Below are 13,956 nucleotides of genomic sequence, written 5' to 3'. Positions count from 1 at the left end.
AATTACATCCTTTCTGTAATGAGGTGACCAGAATTGCACACAGTACTCATGTTGTGGCCTAACCAATGATTTATACAGTTCCAGCATAACTTCCCTGCTCTTATATTCTATACCTCGGCTAATAAAGGAAAGGATTCCATATGCCTTCTTAACCACCTCATCAACCTGTCCTGCTAACTTCAGGGATCTGTGGACATTTACTCCAAGGTCCCTCACTTCCTCTACATCTCTCAGTATTTTCCCATTAATCATGTATTCTGGGTTGCATTCCATTTGTTACTTTGCTGCCCATCTGACCAGATCATCAATATTTTACTGCAGCCGACAGCTGTCCTCTTCGCTATCTAACACGCGGCCAATCTTTGTGTCGTCTGCAAACTTCTTGACCCTGCCCCCCACATTTACATCCAAATCGTTGATATATACCACAAAAAGCAGGGCATCTAGTACTGAGTCCTGTGGAACACCAATGGAAACAGCCCTCCAGTCGCAAAAACACCCGTCAACAATTACCCTTTGTTACCTGCCACTGAGCCAATTTTGTATCCACCTTGCTGAATTTCCCTGGATCCCATGGGATTTTTATTTTTTTAACCAGTCTGCCATGTGGGACCTTGTCAAAAGCCTTGCTAAAATCCATGTAGACCACCTCAACTGCACTACCCTCATCTATCTTCCTTGTTACTTCTTCAAAAAGTTTGATCAAGTTAGTCAAACAAGATCTTCCCTTAACAAATCCAAACTGACTATCCTTGATTAACCTGTGCATTTTGAAGTGACAGTTTATCCTGTCTCTCAGAATAGATCCAAAAATTTGCCCACTATTGAGGTGAGACTGACTGGCCTGTAATTATTCGGTCTATCCTTCATTCCCTTTTTAAACAGAGGTACAACGTTAGCAGTCCTCCAATCCTCCAGCACCACACCTGTATCCAGTCAGGACTGGAAAATGATGGTCAGGCCTTCCGCTATTTCCTCCCTTGCTTCTTCAGCTGTGAAACTGACAGTTGCGATTTTCAAGCCATTCTGGTCGGAAAGAATCATAAAGGCAAGAAGTCACTTGTGGGAGTGGTGTATAGGCCACCTAACATTATCTATCCCATAGGACGGGGTGCAGTGGTTAGCACTGCAGCCTCACAGTTCCAGCGACCCGGGTTCAGTTCTGGGTACTACCTGTGTGGAGTTTGCAAGTTCTCCATGTGACCGCGTGGGTTTCTGCCGGGTGCTCCGGTTTCCTCCCACAACCAAAGACTTGCAGGTTGATAGGTAAATTGGCCATTGTAAATTGCCCCTAGTGTAGGTAGGTGGTAGGAGAGTGGTGGGGATGTGGTAGGAAATATGGGGTTAATGTAGAATTAGTATAAATGGGTGGTTGTTGGTCGGCACAGACTCGGTGGGCCTGTTTCAGTGCTGTATCTCTAAATTAAATAAAAGGAAGAAATAATGGCAGCTTGTCAGAAAGGTACAGCGATAATTATGGGGGATTTTAACCTACATACAGACTGGAAAAATCAGGTGGGCAGAGGTAGCCTAGATGGGGAGCTCATAGAATGCTTTCAGGATAATTTCTTTGAACAATACATTCTGAAGCCAACCAGAAAGCAGGCTGGTACTGTACAACGAGAGAGGATTAAGTAATGACCTCAGTTAAGGCACCCCTAGGTAGCAATGATCATAATATGATTGAATTTTACATTCAGTTTGAGGAAGAGAAGAGTGGGTCCAAGACTAGTATTTCAAACTTAAATAAGGGCAATTATGAGCGTATGAAAGCAGAGCTAGCTAAAGTGAACTGGCAAATCAGGTCAAGGGATAGGTCAATAGAATTGTAGTGGCAGACATTTAAGGGGATATTTCAGAGTACACAGAATAGATACATTTCGACGAGAAAGAAAATTCCAAGGGTGGGACCTGCCATCCGTGGTTAACTAAAACAGTTAAAGATAGTATCAAACTTAAAGAAAAAGCCTATAATTGCGCAAAGATGGGAGGCAGGTCAGAAGATTGGACAGAATATAAAAAACAGCAAAGAATGACTAAAAGATTGATAAGGAAGGTAAAATTAGAGTAGGAGAAAAAACTAGCTAGAAATATAAAGACAGATAGTAAGAGTTTCTATAGATATTTAAAAGAGTTAACAAAGTGAGCATTGGTCCTATAAAAAGTGAGTCTGGGGAATTAATAATGGATAATAAGGAGAAGGCAAATGAATTGAACAGATATTTTGCATCAGTCTTCACTATTGAGGATACAAGTAACATCCCAGTATTAGCTGTAAGTCAGGAAATTGAAGGGAGGGGGGAACACAAGAAAATTCCAAAACCAGGGAAGTGGTACTGAATAAATTGTTGGAGTCCCCGGGTCCTGATGGACTTCATGCTAAGATGTTAAAAGAAGTGGCTAGTGAGGTAGTTGATACATTAGTTTTAATTTTCCAAAATTCCCTAGATTCGGGAAGGTTCCGTTAGTGAATGTAATTCCTTTATTCAAACAGGGAGGGAGACAGAAAGCAGGAAACTACAGGCCAGTTAGCTTAACATCTGTCTTAGGGAAAATCTTAAGAGTCCATTATTAAAGACGTTATAGCAGGGCACTTAGAAAAATTCAAGGTAATCAGGCAGAGTCAAAGGGAAATCATATTTAACCAATTTATTGGAGTTCTTTGAGGGATTACATGTGCTGTGGATAAAGGGGAACCGGTGGATGTATTGTACTTAGATTTCCAGAAGGCATTTGATAAGGTGCCACATCAAAGGTTATTGCAGAAAATAAAAGCTCATGGTGTAGGGGGTAACATATTGGGATGGATAGAAGATTGGTTAGCTACAGGAAACAGAGAGAAGGCATAAATGGGTCATTTTCTGATTGGCAAGATGTAATGGGTGGTGTGTCACAGGGATCAGTGCTGGGGCCTCAACATTTTACAAGTTATGTAAATGACTTACATGAAGGGACAGAATGTATGGTTGTTAAATTTGCTAATGACACAAAGATAGATAGGAGGGTAAGTCATGAAGAGGACATAAAGAGTCTACAAAGGGATATAGATAGGTTAAGTAAGTGGGCAAAGATTTAGCAGATGAAGTATAATGTGGGAAAGTGTGAACCTGTCCACTTTGGCTGTAAGAATAGAAAAGAAATATATTATTTAAATGGAGAGAGATTGCAGAGCTCTGAGATGCAAAGGGATCTGGGTGTCCTAGTGCATGAATCGCAAAAGGTTAGTATGCAGTACAGCATGTTATTACGAAGGCAAATGCCATCTTGTTATTTATTGCAAGGGAATGGAATATAAAAGTAGAGATGCTACAGTTGTAAAGGATATTGGTGATTCCTAGAGTAGTGTGTACAGTTTTGGTCTCCTTACTTAAGAAAGGATGATGATATTGGCATCACGCATGTCCTGTGGTACTGCTCCCTCATCCCAGCACAGGCAAAGCAGTTTATCGAGTGCTAAGAGTATAGCAGGCTTGGCACTCTTGATTATTTCAGGGGTAATGCCGTCCTTTCCAGGGGCTTTTCCACTGGCTCGACAATCAATGGCATCGCTGTGTTCTGATTTTGTTGGCTGTTCATCCAGCTCATCCATGACTGGCAGAGACTGGGCTGCATTGAGTGCGGTCTCAGTGACATTCTCCCTGGAGTACAGTTCTAGGTAGTGCCCCACCCAGCAGTCCATTTGCTTGCGTTGGTCAGTGATCATGTACCCTGATTTAGACTTGAGGGGGCGATCTTCTTGATGGTTGGCCCAAAAGCTCTCTTAATGCCATCATACATTCCTCTGATGTTTCTGGTGTCGGAGGCCAGCTGAATACAACAGCATTGGTGTTGCCAGTAGTCACTTGCACAGCGCCTGGCTGTTCTTTGTGCAGCGCTTCTGGCTACTTTAAGTGCTATGGATGCTAACTCGCTGGGGGCTTTCTTGTCGTTCAACGGTGCAGTGTGCTTAGCAGCTATGACAGGTTCCAGTTCTTCAAAGTGAGATTGAAACCAGTCTGCATTCTGTTTCTCACATTTGCCAAATGTGGTCTTTGCTGAGTCATAGATGGCGTCTCTGATGTGGGCCCACTTCGTCTCTGCATCCCCTGCAGGAGTGTTTTGAAGGGCTTTTTCAAGTGAATTTAGAAGCTTATATAGCAGCTGTGGATAAGAAATTCTGTTAGTGTTGACGCGCGGGCGGCCCTTCTGCTTGGAGTGATAAAAAGAATTGTTCTAAAACCTCAAGCAGTTCCAATGTCCTTCAGTAATGAACATCTTTCACTCACCCATTAAGACAACAGTACAACAATGGGTCTACTGCTCAGCTTTTTGTCTCCTTTTGCATTATCATCACCAACAGAGACAAAACAAGAAAATGAAGCAGATCTATCAACACCCGAAAGAACAAAAACATAGCAATGTTTCGGATGAGACCTTTCATTATCGGAACTGCCACCTGACTCCACTTTCACTGGCCCAGCCATATTTTCACATTGCAATTAGTTGCCGGGTGACATGTAATTGACAATGCAGTGAGCAGCTTTAATTAATATTGCCTGTCAAAGAAATGACAGTAATACAGGTTGGGTTATTGTCTTCTTTTCTATGCTCAAGCACTCACAAGAAGGCTAAATAAAGCAATACCTAAACCTGAGAACTAAATGGGGTATGTAGTATATTAGTATGTTACTGGAATACTAATCCAATAGTCCAGACTAATAATGTGGAGACATGAGTTGAAAGTCCACCATAGTAGCAAGGGAATTTAAGTTCAATTAAATAAATCTGGAATAAAAGGATAGTATCAATAATGATGACCATGAAGCTGCTACATTGTTGGAAAACTCTCATCTGGTTCACTAATCTCCTTTAGTCCTTACCTGATCTGGTCTATATGAGACTCCAAACCCACAGCAATTTAACTGCCCTCTGAAATCACCTAGCAAGCCATCCAGTTGTATAGGAATGGACAATAAATGCTGGCTTTGCCAGCGACGCTCACACCTGATAAATGAATAATATTTAAAAATCTAAGTATGCACCACGTTACCCCAACAACACAGCATAGGCTTCCGGAATACACCCACAGCATGCTGTGATGGCCTTCTCATTTTTAGTACTTTATCCTTAAGTCAGCAGAGACTGGAGGCTATTTGATTAATGCAACTAAGACTAAATTAAGTTTTCAGGGTATTTTTGTGATGTCCATTAACAAGAATGAAATTTATGAAACCAAAATATAATGGTATCTGGCTGGACCTGGAGGTGAACCAAAAGTTCGTCACATTCAACCCACACTAATTCTTCCAATTTTGTTCCTCAGGATAAGTATTTTTCATTTAAGTCTTTAGTTGTCCTCAGGAACAAATGGTTCGAAAATTGTGTTTGAATTGCAGGAAACAACTCCGTTTTCCCTGAGGAGCACATTGTTAAAATAAACTATTGGTGTCAAACCAAAGAGCAACAACAATAACTTGCATTTATGCAGCGCCCTTAACATAGTAAAACGGCCCCAGGCTTCATAGAAGCGTTAACAGAAAAGTTTAAAAGGGAGGGAGAAACCAGGAAAGTACAGACCTGTCAGGTTATGGGAAAGCGTGAGGTAGTGCACTTTGGTTGGAAGAGTAAGGAGGCTAAACCTATAAATGAGGTGTCAATCTGGTGAAGCTACAACACAGGACTACAAGCATGCTAAACAGTGGAAGCAGCACACTATATACAGAGCTAAGCGATCCCACAACCAATGGATCAGATCAAAGCTCTGCAGTCCTACCACAAACAGTCGTGAATTGTGGTGGACAATTAAACAACTAAGCAGAGGGGGAGGCTCCAAAAACATCCCCATCCTTAATGATAGGGGAGTCCAGCACATCAGTGCGAAAGACAAGGCTGAAGCATTTGCAACCATCTTCATCCAGAAGTGCCAAGTGGATGATCTATCTCTTCCTGAGGTCCAACCATCAGAGATGGCAGTCTTCAGACAATTCAATTCACTCCACATGATATCAAGAAACAGCTGAAAGATACAGCAAAGGCTATAGGCCCTGAACCGGAATGGGACAAGCATCCTTGCTGGGAGATTTGCTAGTGCTGCTGGGGGAGTTTAAACTAATTTGGCAGGGGGATGGGATACAGAGTGGAGGTACAGTAAGGGGTAATATAGAACAGGAAGTGAGTCTGCCTGGAAGGCAGATCAAATATAGACCTGGTAAGGCACAAGGGAAAAATGCAAGGTTGGATTGCATCTATTTCAATGCTAGGAGTCTTACTAGTAAGGCAGATGAATTGAGGGCATTGATTAGCACATGTCATTATGATATTATTGCTATCACAGAGACATGGTTGAGGGAGGGACAGGACTGGCAGTTCAATATTTCAGGGTATAGAATCTTCAGGCATGACAGGGGAGGGGGTAAAAGAGGAGGTGGCATTGCACTGTTGATCAAGGAGTCAATTACTGCAGTAAGGAGGGATGATATCTTAGCAGGTTCTTCAAATTAGGCCATATGGGTAGAACTTAAAAACAAAAAGGGGGCAATCACTTGGCTGGGAGTGTACTACAGGCCTCCAGTCAGGGAGAGATAGAGGAGCAGATATGTAGGCAAATCTCAGAGAGGTGTAAAAATAATAGGGTAATAATAGTAGGGGATTTCAACTTCCCCAATATCAACTGGGATAGTCTTAGTGCAAAAGGCTTAAAGGGGGCAGAATTCTTAAAATGCATACAGGAGAGCTTTTTGAGCCAGTATGTAGAAAGTCCTACAAGAGAAGGGGCAGTAATGGGACTAAAGCCGTACAAGTGGTAGAAGTGTCAGTGGGGGAGCATTTCGGGGACAGTGACCACAACTCTATGATTTAAGGTAGTTATGGAAAAGGACAAAGATGGACCGGAAGTAAAAGTACTGAATTGGGGGCAGGCCGATTTCAATATGATAAAACAGAATCTGGCCAAAGTGAACTGGGATCAGCTACTTGTAGGAAGTACATCACATCAGTGGGAGTCATTCAAAGACGAAATAGAGAGAGTTCAGAGCCAACATGTACCCGTTAAGGTGAAGGGTAGGACTAACAGGCCCAGGGAACCCTGGATGTCAAGGGACATAGAGGGGATTGGATCAGGAAACAAAAAAGGAGGCTTACGGCAGATCCCAAGCTCTGAAAACAGCGGAGGCGCTAGAGGAATATAGAAAGTGTCGGGTGGCACTTAAAAAAGTAATTAGGAGAGCAAAGAGGGAACGTGAAAAAACACTGGCGGGCAAGATAAAGGAAAATCAAGGAGTTTTATAAGTATATTAAGGGTAAGAGGATAACCAGGGAAAGAGTAGGGCCCATTAGGGACCAACATGGCAATCTTTCTGTGAAGCCGGAGGACATAGGTGAGGTTTTAAATGTTTACTTTTCATCGGTGTTCACTATGGAGAAGGATGATGTAGGTGTAGAGATCAGGGAGGGGATATACTTGAACATATTATCATTGTAAGGGAGGAAGTATTAGCTGTTTTAGCAGGCTTAAAAGTAGATAAATCCCCAGGCCCAGATGAGATGTATCCCAGGCTGTTATGTGAGGCAAGGGAGGAGTAGCAGGGGCTTTTACACAAATTTTTCAATCCCCTCTGGCCACAGGAGAGGTACCAGAGGACTGGAGGACAGCGAATGTGGTACCATTATTCAAGAAGGATAGTAGGGATAAACCAAGTAATTATAGGCCAGTGAATCTAATATCATGGTTGGGAAAATATTGGAAAAAATTCTGAGGGACAGGAATAATCTCCACTTGGAAAGGCAGGGATTAATCAGGGATCGTCAGCATGGCTTTGTCGGGGGAGATCGTGTCAAACTAACTTGATTGAATTTTTCGAGGAGGTGAGCAGATGAGGGTAAAACAGTAGATGTAGTATACATGGACTTCAGTCAGGCTTTTGATAAGGTCCCGCATGGGAGATTGGTTAAGAAGGTAAGAGCCCACGGGATCCAGGGCAATTTGGCAAACTGGATCCAAAATTGGCTTAGTGGCAGGAAGCAGAGGGTAATGGTCGAGGGTTGTTTTTGCGATTGGAAGCCTGTGACAAGTGGTGTACCGCAGGGATCGGTGCTGGGACCCCTGCTGTTTGTAGAGTACACTAATGATTTAGACGTGAATATAGGAGGTATGATCAGTAAGTTCGCAGATGACCCAAAAATTGGTGGTGTTGTAAATAGTGAGGAGGAAATCCTTAGATTACAGGACGATATAGATGGGCTGGTAAGATGGACAGAGCAGTGGCAAATGGAATTTAATCCTGAGAAGTGTGAGGTAATGCATTTTGGGAGGACTAACAAGGCAAGGGAATGTACAATGGATGGTAGGACCCTAGGAAGTACAGAAGGTCAGAAGAACCTTGGTGTACTTGTCCATAGATCATTGAAGGCAGCAGCACAGGTAGGTAAGGTGGTTAGGAAGGCATATGGGATACTTGCCTTTATTAGCCGAGGCATAGAATATAAGAGCAGGGAGGTTATGATAGAGCTATATTAAACGCTAGACAGGCCACAGCTGGAGTACTGTGAACAGTTCTGGTAACCACACTTTAGGAAGGATGTGATTGCACTGGAGAGGGTGCAGAGGAGATTCACCAGGATGTTGCCTGGGCTGGAATGCACTGCCTGAAGAGGTGGTAGAGGTAGGAACCCTCACAACATTTAAGAAGTAATTAAATGAGCACTTGAAATGCCATAGCAGACAAGACTACAGGCCAGGTGCAAGAATAGTGCTCATGCTCTTCGGGGGGGTTTAAACTAATTCAGCAGGGGAATGGGAACCTAAAATGTAGTGCCAGTGTACAGGATGTTGAGAGTAGTGAGGTCAGGGATAAGGTTACAAGGACGCAAGAGGGCACTGGCAAGCAAGAACCTGGTTTAAAGTGTGTCTACTTCAATGCCAGGAGCATCCGGAATAAGGTGGGTGAGCTTGCAGCATGGGTTGGTACCAGGGATCTCGATGTAGTGGCCATTTCGGAGACATGGGTAGAGCAGGGGCAGGAATGGATGTTGCAGGTTCCGGGATTTAGATGTTTCAGTAAGAACAGAGAAGAAGGTAAAAGAGGGGGTGTGTGGCATTGTTAATCAAGGAGAGTATTACAGCGACAGAAAGGACGTTTGAGGACTCGTCTACTGAGGTAGTATGGGCCGAGGTTAGAAACAGGAGAGGTGAGGTCACCCTGTTGGGAGTCTTTTATAGACCTCCAAATAGTTCCAGAGATGTAGAGGAAAGGATAGCGAAGATGATTCTCGACAGGGGAGAGAGTAACAGGGTAGTTGTTATGGGGGACTTTAACTTTCCAAATATCGACTGGAAATACTATAGTTCGAGTACTTTAGATGGGTCAGTTTTTGTCCAGTGTGTGCAGGAGGGTTTTCTATGTAGACAGGCCAACCAGGGGCGATGCCACATTGGATTTGGTACTGGGTAATGAACCCGGACAGGTGTTAGATTTAGATGTAGGTGAGCACTTTGGTGATAGTGATCACAATTCGGTTAGGTTTACCTTAGCAATGGGCAGGGACAGGTATATACCGCAGGGCAAAAATTATAGCTGGGGGAAAGGAAATTATGATGCGATTAGGCAAGATTTAGGATGCGTAGGATGGGGAAGGAAACTGCAGGGGATGGGAGCAATCGAAATGTGGAGCTTATTCAAGGAGCAGCTACTGCGTGTCCTTGATAAGTATGTACCTGTGAGGCAGGGAGGAAGTTGTCGAGCGAGGGAGCCGTGGTTTACGAAAGAAGTTGAAGCGCTTGTCAAGAGAAAGAAGAAGGCTTATGTTAGGATGAGACGTGAAGGCTCAGTTAGGGCGCTTGAGAGTTACAAGCTAGCCAGGAAGGATCTAAGGGAGAGCTAAGAAGAGCGAGGAGAGGACACGAGAAGTTATTGGCGGATAGGATCAGGGAAAACCCCAAGGCTTTCTATAGGTATATCAGGAATAAAAGAATGACTAGAGTTAGATTAGGGCCAATCAAGGATAGTAGTGGGAAGTTGTGTGTGGAATCAGAAGAGGTAGGGGAAGTGTTAAATGAATATTTTGCATCAGTATTTACAGTAGAGAAAGAAAATGTTGTCAAGGAGAATACTGAGATTCAGGCTACTAGGCTAGATGGGATTGAGGTTCACAAGGAGGAGGTGTTATCAATTTTGGAAAGTGTGAAAATAGATAAGCCCCCTGGGCCAGATGGGATTTATCCTAGGATTCTCTGGGAAGCTAGGGAGGAGATTGCAGAGCCTTTGTCCTTGATCTTTATGTCGTCATTGTCGACAGGAATAGTGCCGGAAGACTGGAGGATAGCAAATGTTGTCCCCTTGTTCAAGAAGGGGAGTAGAGACAGCCCTGGTAATTATAGACCTGTGAGCCTTACTTCGGTTGTGGGTAAAATGTTGGAAAAGGTTATAAGAGACAGGATTTATAATCATCTTGAAAAGAATAAGTTCATTATCGATAGTCAGCACGGTTTTGTGACGGGTAGGTCGTGCCTCACAAACCTTATTGAGTTTTTCGAGAAGGTGACCAAACAGGTGGATGAGGGTAAAGCAGTGGATGTGGTGTATATGGATTTCAGTAAGGCGTTTGATAAGGTTCCCCACGGTAGGCTATTGCAGAAAATACGGAGGTATGGAGTTGAAGGTGATTTAGAGCTTTGGATCAGAAATTGGCGAGCTGAAAGAAGACAGAGGGTGGTGGTTGATGGCAAATGTTCATCCTGGAGTTTAGTTACTAGTGGTGTACCGCAAGGATCTGTTTTGGGGCCACTGCTGTTTGTCATTTTTATAAATGACCTGGAAGAGGGTGTAGAAGGGTGGGTTAGTAAATTTGCGGATGACACTAAGGTCAGTGGAGTTGTGGATAGTGCCGAAGGATGTTGTAGGGTTCAGAGGAACATAGATAGGCTGCAGAGCTGGGCTGAGAGATGGCAAATGGAGTTTAATGCGGAAAAGTGTGAGGTGATTCACTTTGGAAGGAGTAACAGGAATGCAGAGTACTGGGCTAATGGGAAGATTCTTGGTAGTGTAGATGAACAGAGAGATCTTGGTGTCCAGGTGCATAAATCCCTGAAGGTTGCTACCCAGGTTAATAGGGCTGTTAAGAAGGCATATGGTGTGTTAGCTTTTATTAGTAGGGGGATCGAGTTTCGGAGCCACGAGGTCATGCTGCAGCTGTACAAAACTCTGGTGAGACCGCACCTGGAGTATTGCGTGCAGTTCTGGTCACCGCATTATAGGAAGGATGTGGAAGCTATGGAAAGGGTGCAGAGGGGATTTACTAGGATGTTGCCTGGTATGGAGGGAAGGTCTTACGAGGAAAGGCTGAGGGACTTGAGGTTGTTTTCGTTGGAGCGAAGGAGGAGGAGAGGTGACTTAATAGAGACATATAAGATAATCAGAGGGTTAGATAGGGTGGATAGTGAGAGTCTTTTTCCTCGGATGGTGATAGCAAACACGAGGGGACATAGCTTTAAGTTGAGGGGTGATAGATATAGGACAGATGTCAGAGGTAGTTTCTTTACTCAGAGAGTAGTAGGGGCGTGGAATGCCCTGCCTGCAACAGTAGTAGACTCGCCAACTTTAAGGGCATTTAAGTGGTCATTGGATAGACATATGGATGAAAATGGAATAGTGCAGGTCAGATGGTTTCACAGGTCGGCGCAACAATGAGGGCCGAAGGGCCTGCACTGCACTGTAATGTTCTAATTCTAATTCTAATATGGGATTAGAATAGTTCGGTGCTGGATGGCTGGCACAAACAGGTAGGGCCGAAGGGCCTGTTTCTGTACTGTATGACTCTATGACTATGACTCGATAACATCCCAGTTGCAGTACTGAAAACTTATCTCCAGAACTAGCTGTGCCCTTGGCCAAGCTGTTCCAGTACAGCTACAACACTGGCATCTACCCGACAATGTGGAAACTTTCCTAGATATGTCCTGTCCACAAAAAGCAGGACAAATCCAATCTGGCCAATTACCGCGCCATCAGTCTACTTTCAGTCAGCAGCAAAGTGATGGAAGGTGTCATTGACAACATTTAAGAAGTACCTAGATGAACAAAGAACAAAGAACAGTACAGCACAGGAACAGGCCATTCGGCCCTGCAAGCCTGCGCCAATCTTGATGCCTATCTAAACTAAAACCTTCTGCACTTCCGGGGACCGTATCCCTCTATTCCCATCCTATTCATGTATTTGTCAAGATGCCTCTTAAACGTCGCTATCGTACCTGCTTCCACCACCTCCCCCGGCAGCATGTTCCAGGCACTCATCACCCTCTGTGTAAAGAACTTACCTCGCACATCCCCTCTAAACTTTGCCCCTCACACCTTAAACCTATGTCCCCTAGTAACTGACTCTTGCACCCTGGGAAAAAGCTTCTGATGTCACCCCTCCACCTCTGTTGTTCCAGTGAAAACAATCCAAGTTTATCCAACCTCTGCTCATAGCTAATGCCCTTCAGACCAGGCAACATCCTGGTAAACCTCTTCTGTACCCTCTCCAAAGCCTCCACATCCTTCTGGTAGTGTGGTGACCAGAACTTCACGCAATATTCTAAGTGTGACCTAACTAAAGTTCTGTACAGCTGCAGCATGACTTGCCAATTTTTATACTCAATGCCCCGACTGATGAAGGCAAGCATGCCATATGCCTTCTTGACTACGTTATCCACCCGAGTTGCCACTTTCAGTGACCTGTGGACCTGTACGCCCAGATCTCTCTGCCTGTCAATACTCCTAAGGGTTCTGCCATTTACTGTATACTTCCCACCTGTATTAGATCTTCCAAAATGCATTACCTCACATTTGTCCGGATTAAACTCCATCTGCCATCTCTCCGCCCAAGTCTCCAACCGATCTTTATCCTGCTGTATCCTCTGACAATCCTCATCACTATCCACAACTCCACCAACCTTTGTGTCGTCCGCAAACTTACTAATGAGACCAGCTACATTTTCCTCCAAATCATTTATATATACTACAAACAGCAAAGGTCCCCGCACTGATCCCTACGGAACACCACTAGTCACATCCCTCCATTCAGAAAAGCACCCTTCCACTGCTACCCTCTGTCTTCTGTGACCGAGCCAGTTCTGTATCCATCTTGCCAACTCACCTCTGATCCCATGTGACTTCACCTTTTGTACCAGTCTGCCACGAGGGACCTTGTCAAAGGCTTTACTGAAGTCCATATAGATAACATCCACTGCCCTTCCTTCATCAATCATCTTCGTCACTTCCTCAAAAAACTCAATCAAGTTAGTGAGACACGACCTCCCCTTCACAAAACCATGCTGCCTCTCGCTAATAAGTTTGTTTGTTTCCAAATGGGAGTAAATCCTGTCCCGAAGAATCCTCTCTAATAATTTCCCTACCACTGACATAAGGCTCACCGGCCTATAATTTCCTGGATTATTCTTGCTACCCTTCTTAAACAAAGGAACAACATTGGCTATTCTCCAGTCCTCTGGGACCTCACCTGTAGCCAATGAGGATACAAAGATTTCTGTCAAGGCCCCAGCAATTTCTTCCCTTGCCACCATCAGTATTCTGGGGTAGATCCCATCAGGCCCTGGGGACTTATCTACCTTAATGCTTTGCAAGACGCCCAATACCTCCTCCTTTTTGATACCGACATGACCCAGACTATCTACACTCCCTTCCCTAGACTCATCATCCACCAAGTCCTTCTCTTTGGTGAATACTGATGCAAAGTACTCATTTAGTACCTCGCCCATTTCCTCTGGCTCCACACATAGATTCCCATCTCTGTCCTTGAGTGGGCCAACCCTTTCCCTGGTTACCCTCTTGCTCTTTATATACGTATAAAAAGCTTTGAGATTCTCCTTAATCCTGTTTGCCAATGACTTTTCATGACCCCTTTTAGCCCTCCTGACTCCTTGCATAAGTTCTTTCCTACTGTCTTTATATTCCTCAAGGGCTTCGTCTGTTCCCCGCCTTC

At 44.1% G+C, this 13,956-nt stretch overlaps 1 protein-coding gene across 7 annotated transcripts in view; it reads right to left on the bottom strand.

Moving 5' to 3' along the window:
• pdzd2 (PDZ domain containing 2) overlaps window positions 1–13,956 on the bottom strand; it is a 632,977-nt gene that overhangs the window by 458,866 nt on the left and 160,155 nt on the right. Inside the window, exon 1 of one of the 7 annotated variants that reach the window (XM_068032049.1) lies at window positions 927–1,010. The exons of the other annotated variants lie outside the window; for them this stretch is intronic. The gene's annotated coding sequence lies outside the window, so the exon portion shown is untranslated. Of the gene's footprint in view, window positions 1–926; window positions 1,011–13,956 lie in introns of those variants that run through there. 7 annotated transcript variants of the gene reach the window in all.

This window comes from Heterodontus francisci, chromosome 1 (assembly GCF_036365525.1).
Source record: "Heterodontus francisci isolate sHetFra1 chromosome 1, sHetFra1.hap1, whole genome shotgun sequence".
Classification (NCBI taxonomy): Eukaryota; Metazoa; Chordata; class Chondrichthyes; order Heterodontiformes; family Heterodontidae; genus Heterodontus; species Heterodontus francisci.
Note: the sequence above shows the minus strand (reverse complement) of the source record. Positions and strands in the feature narration are given on the sequence as shown.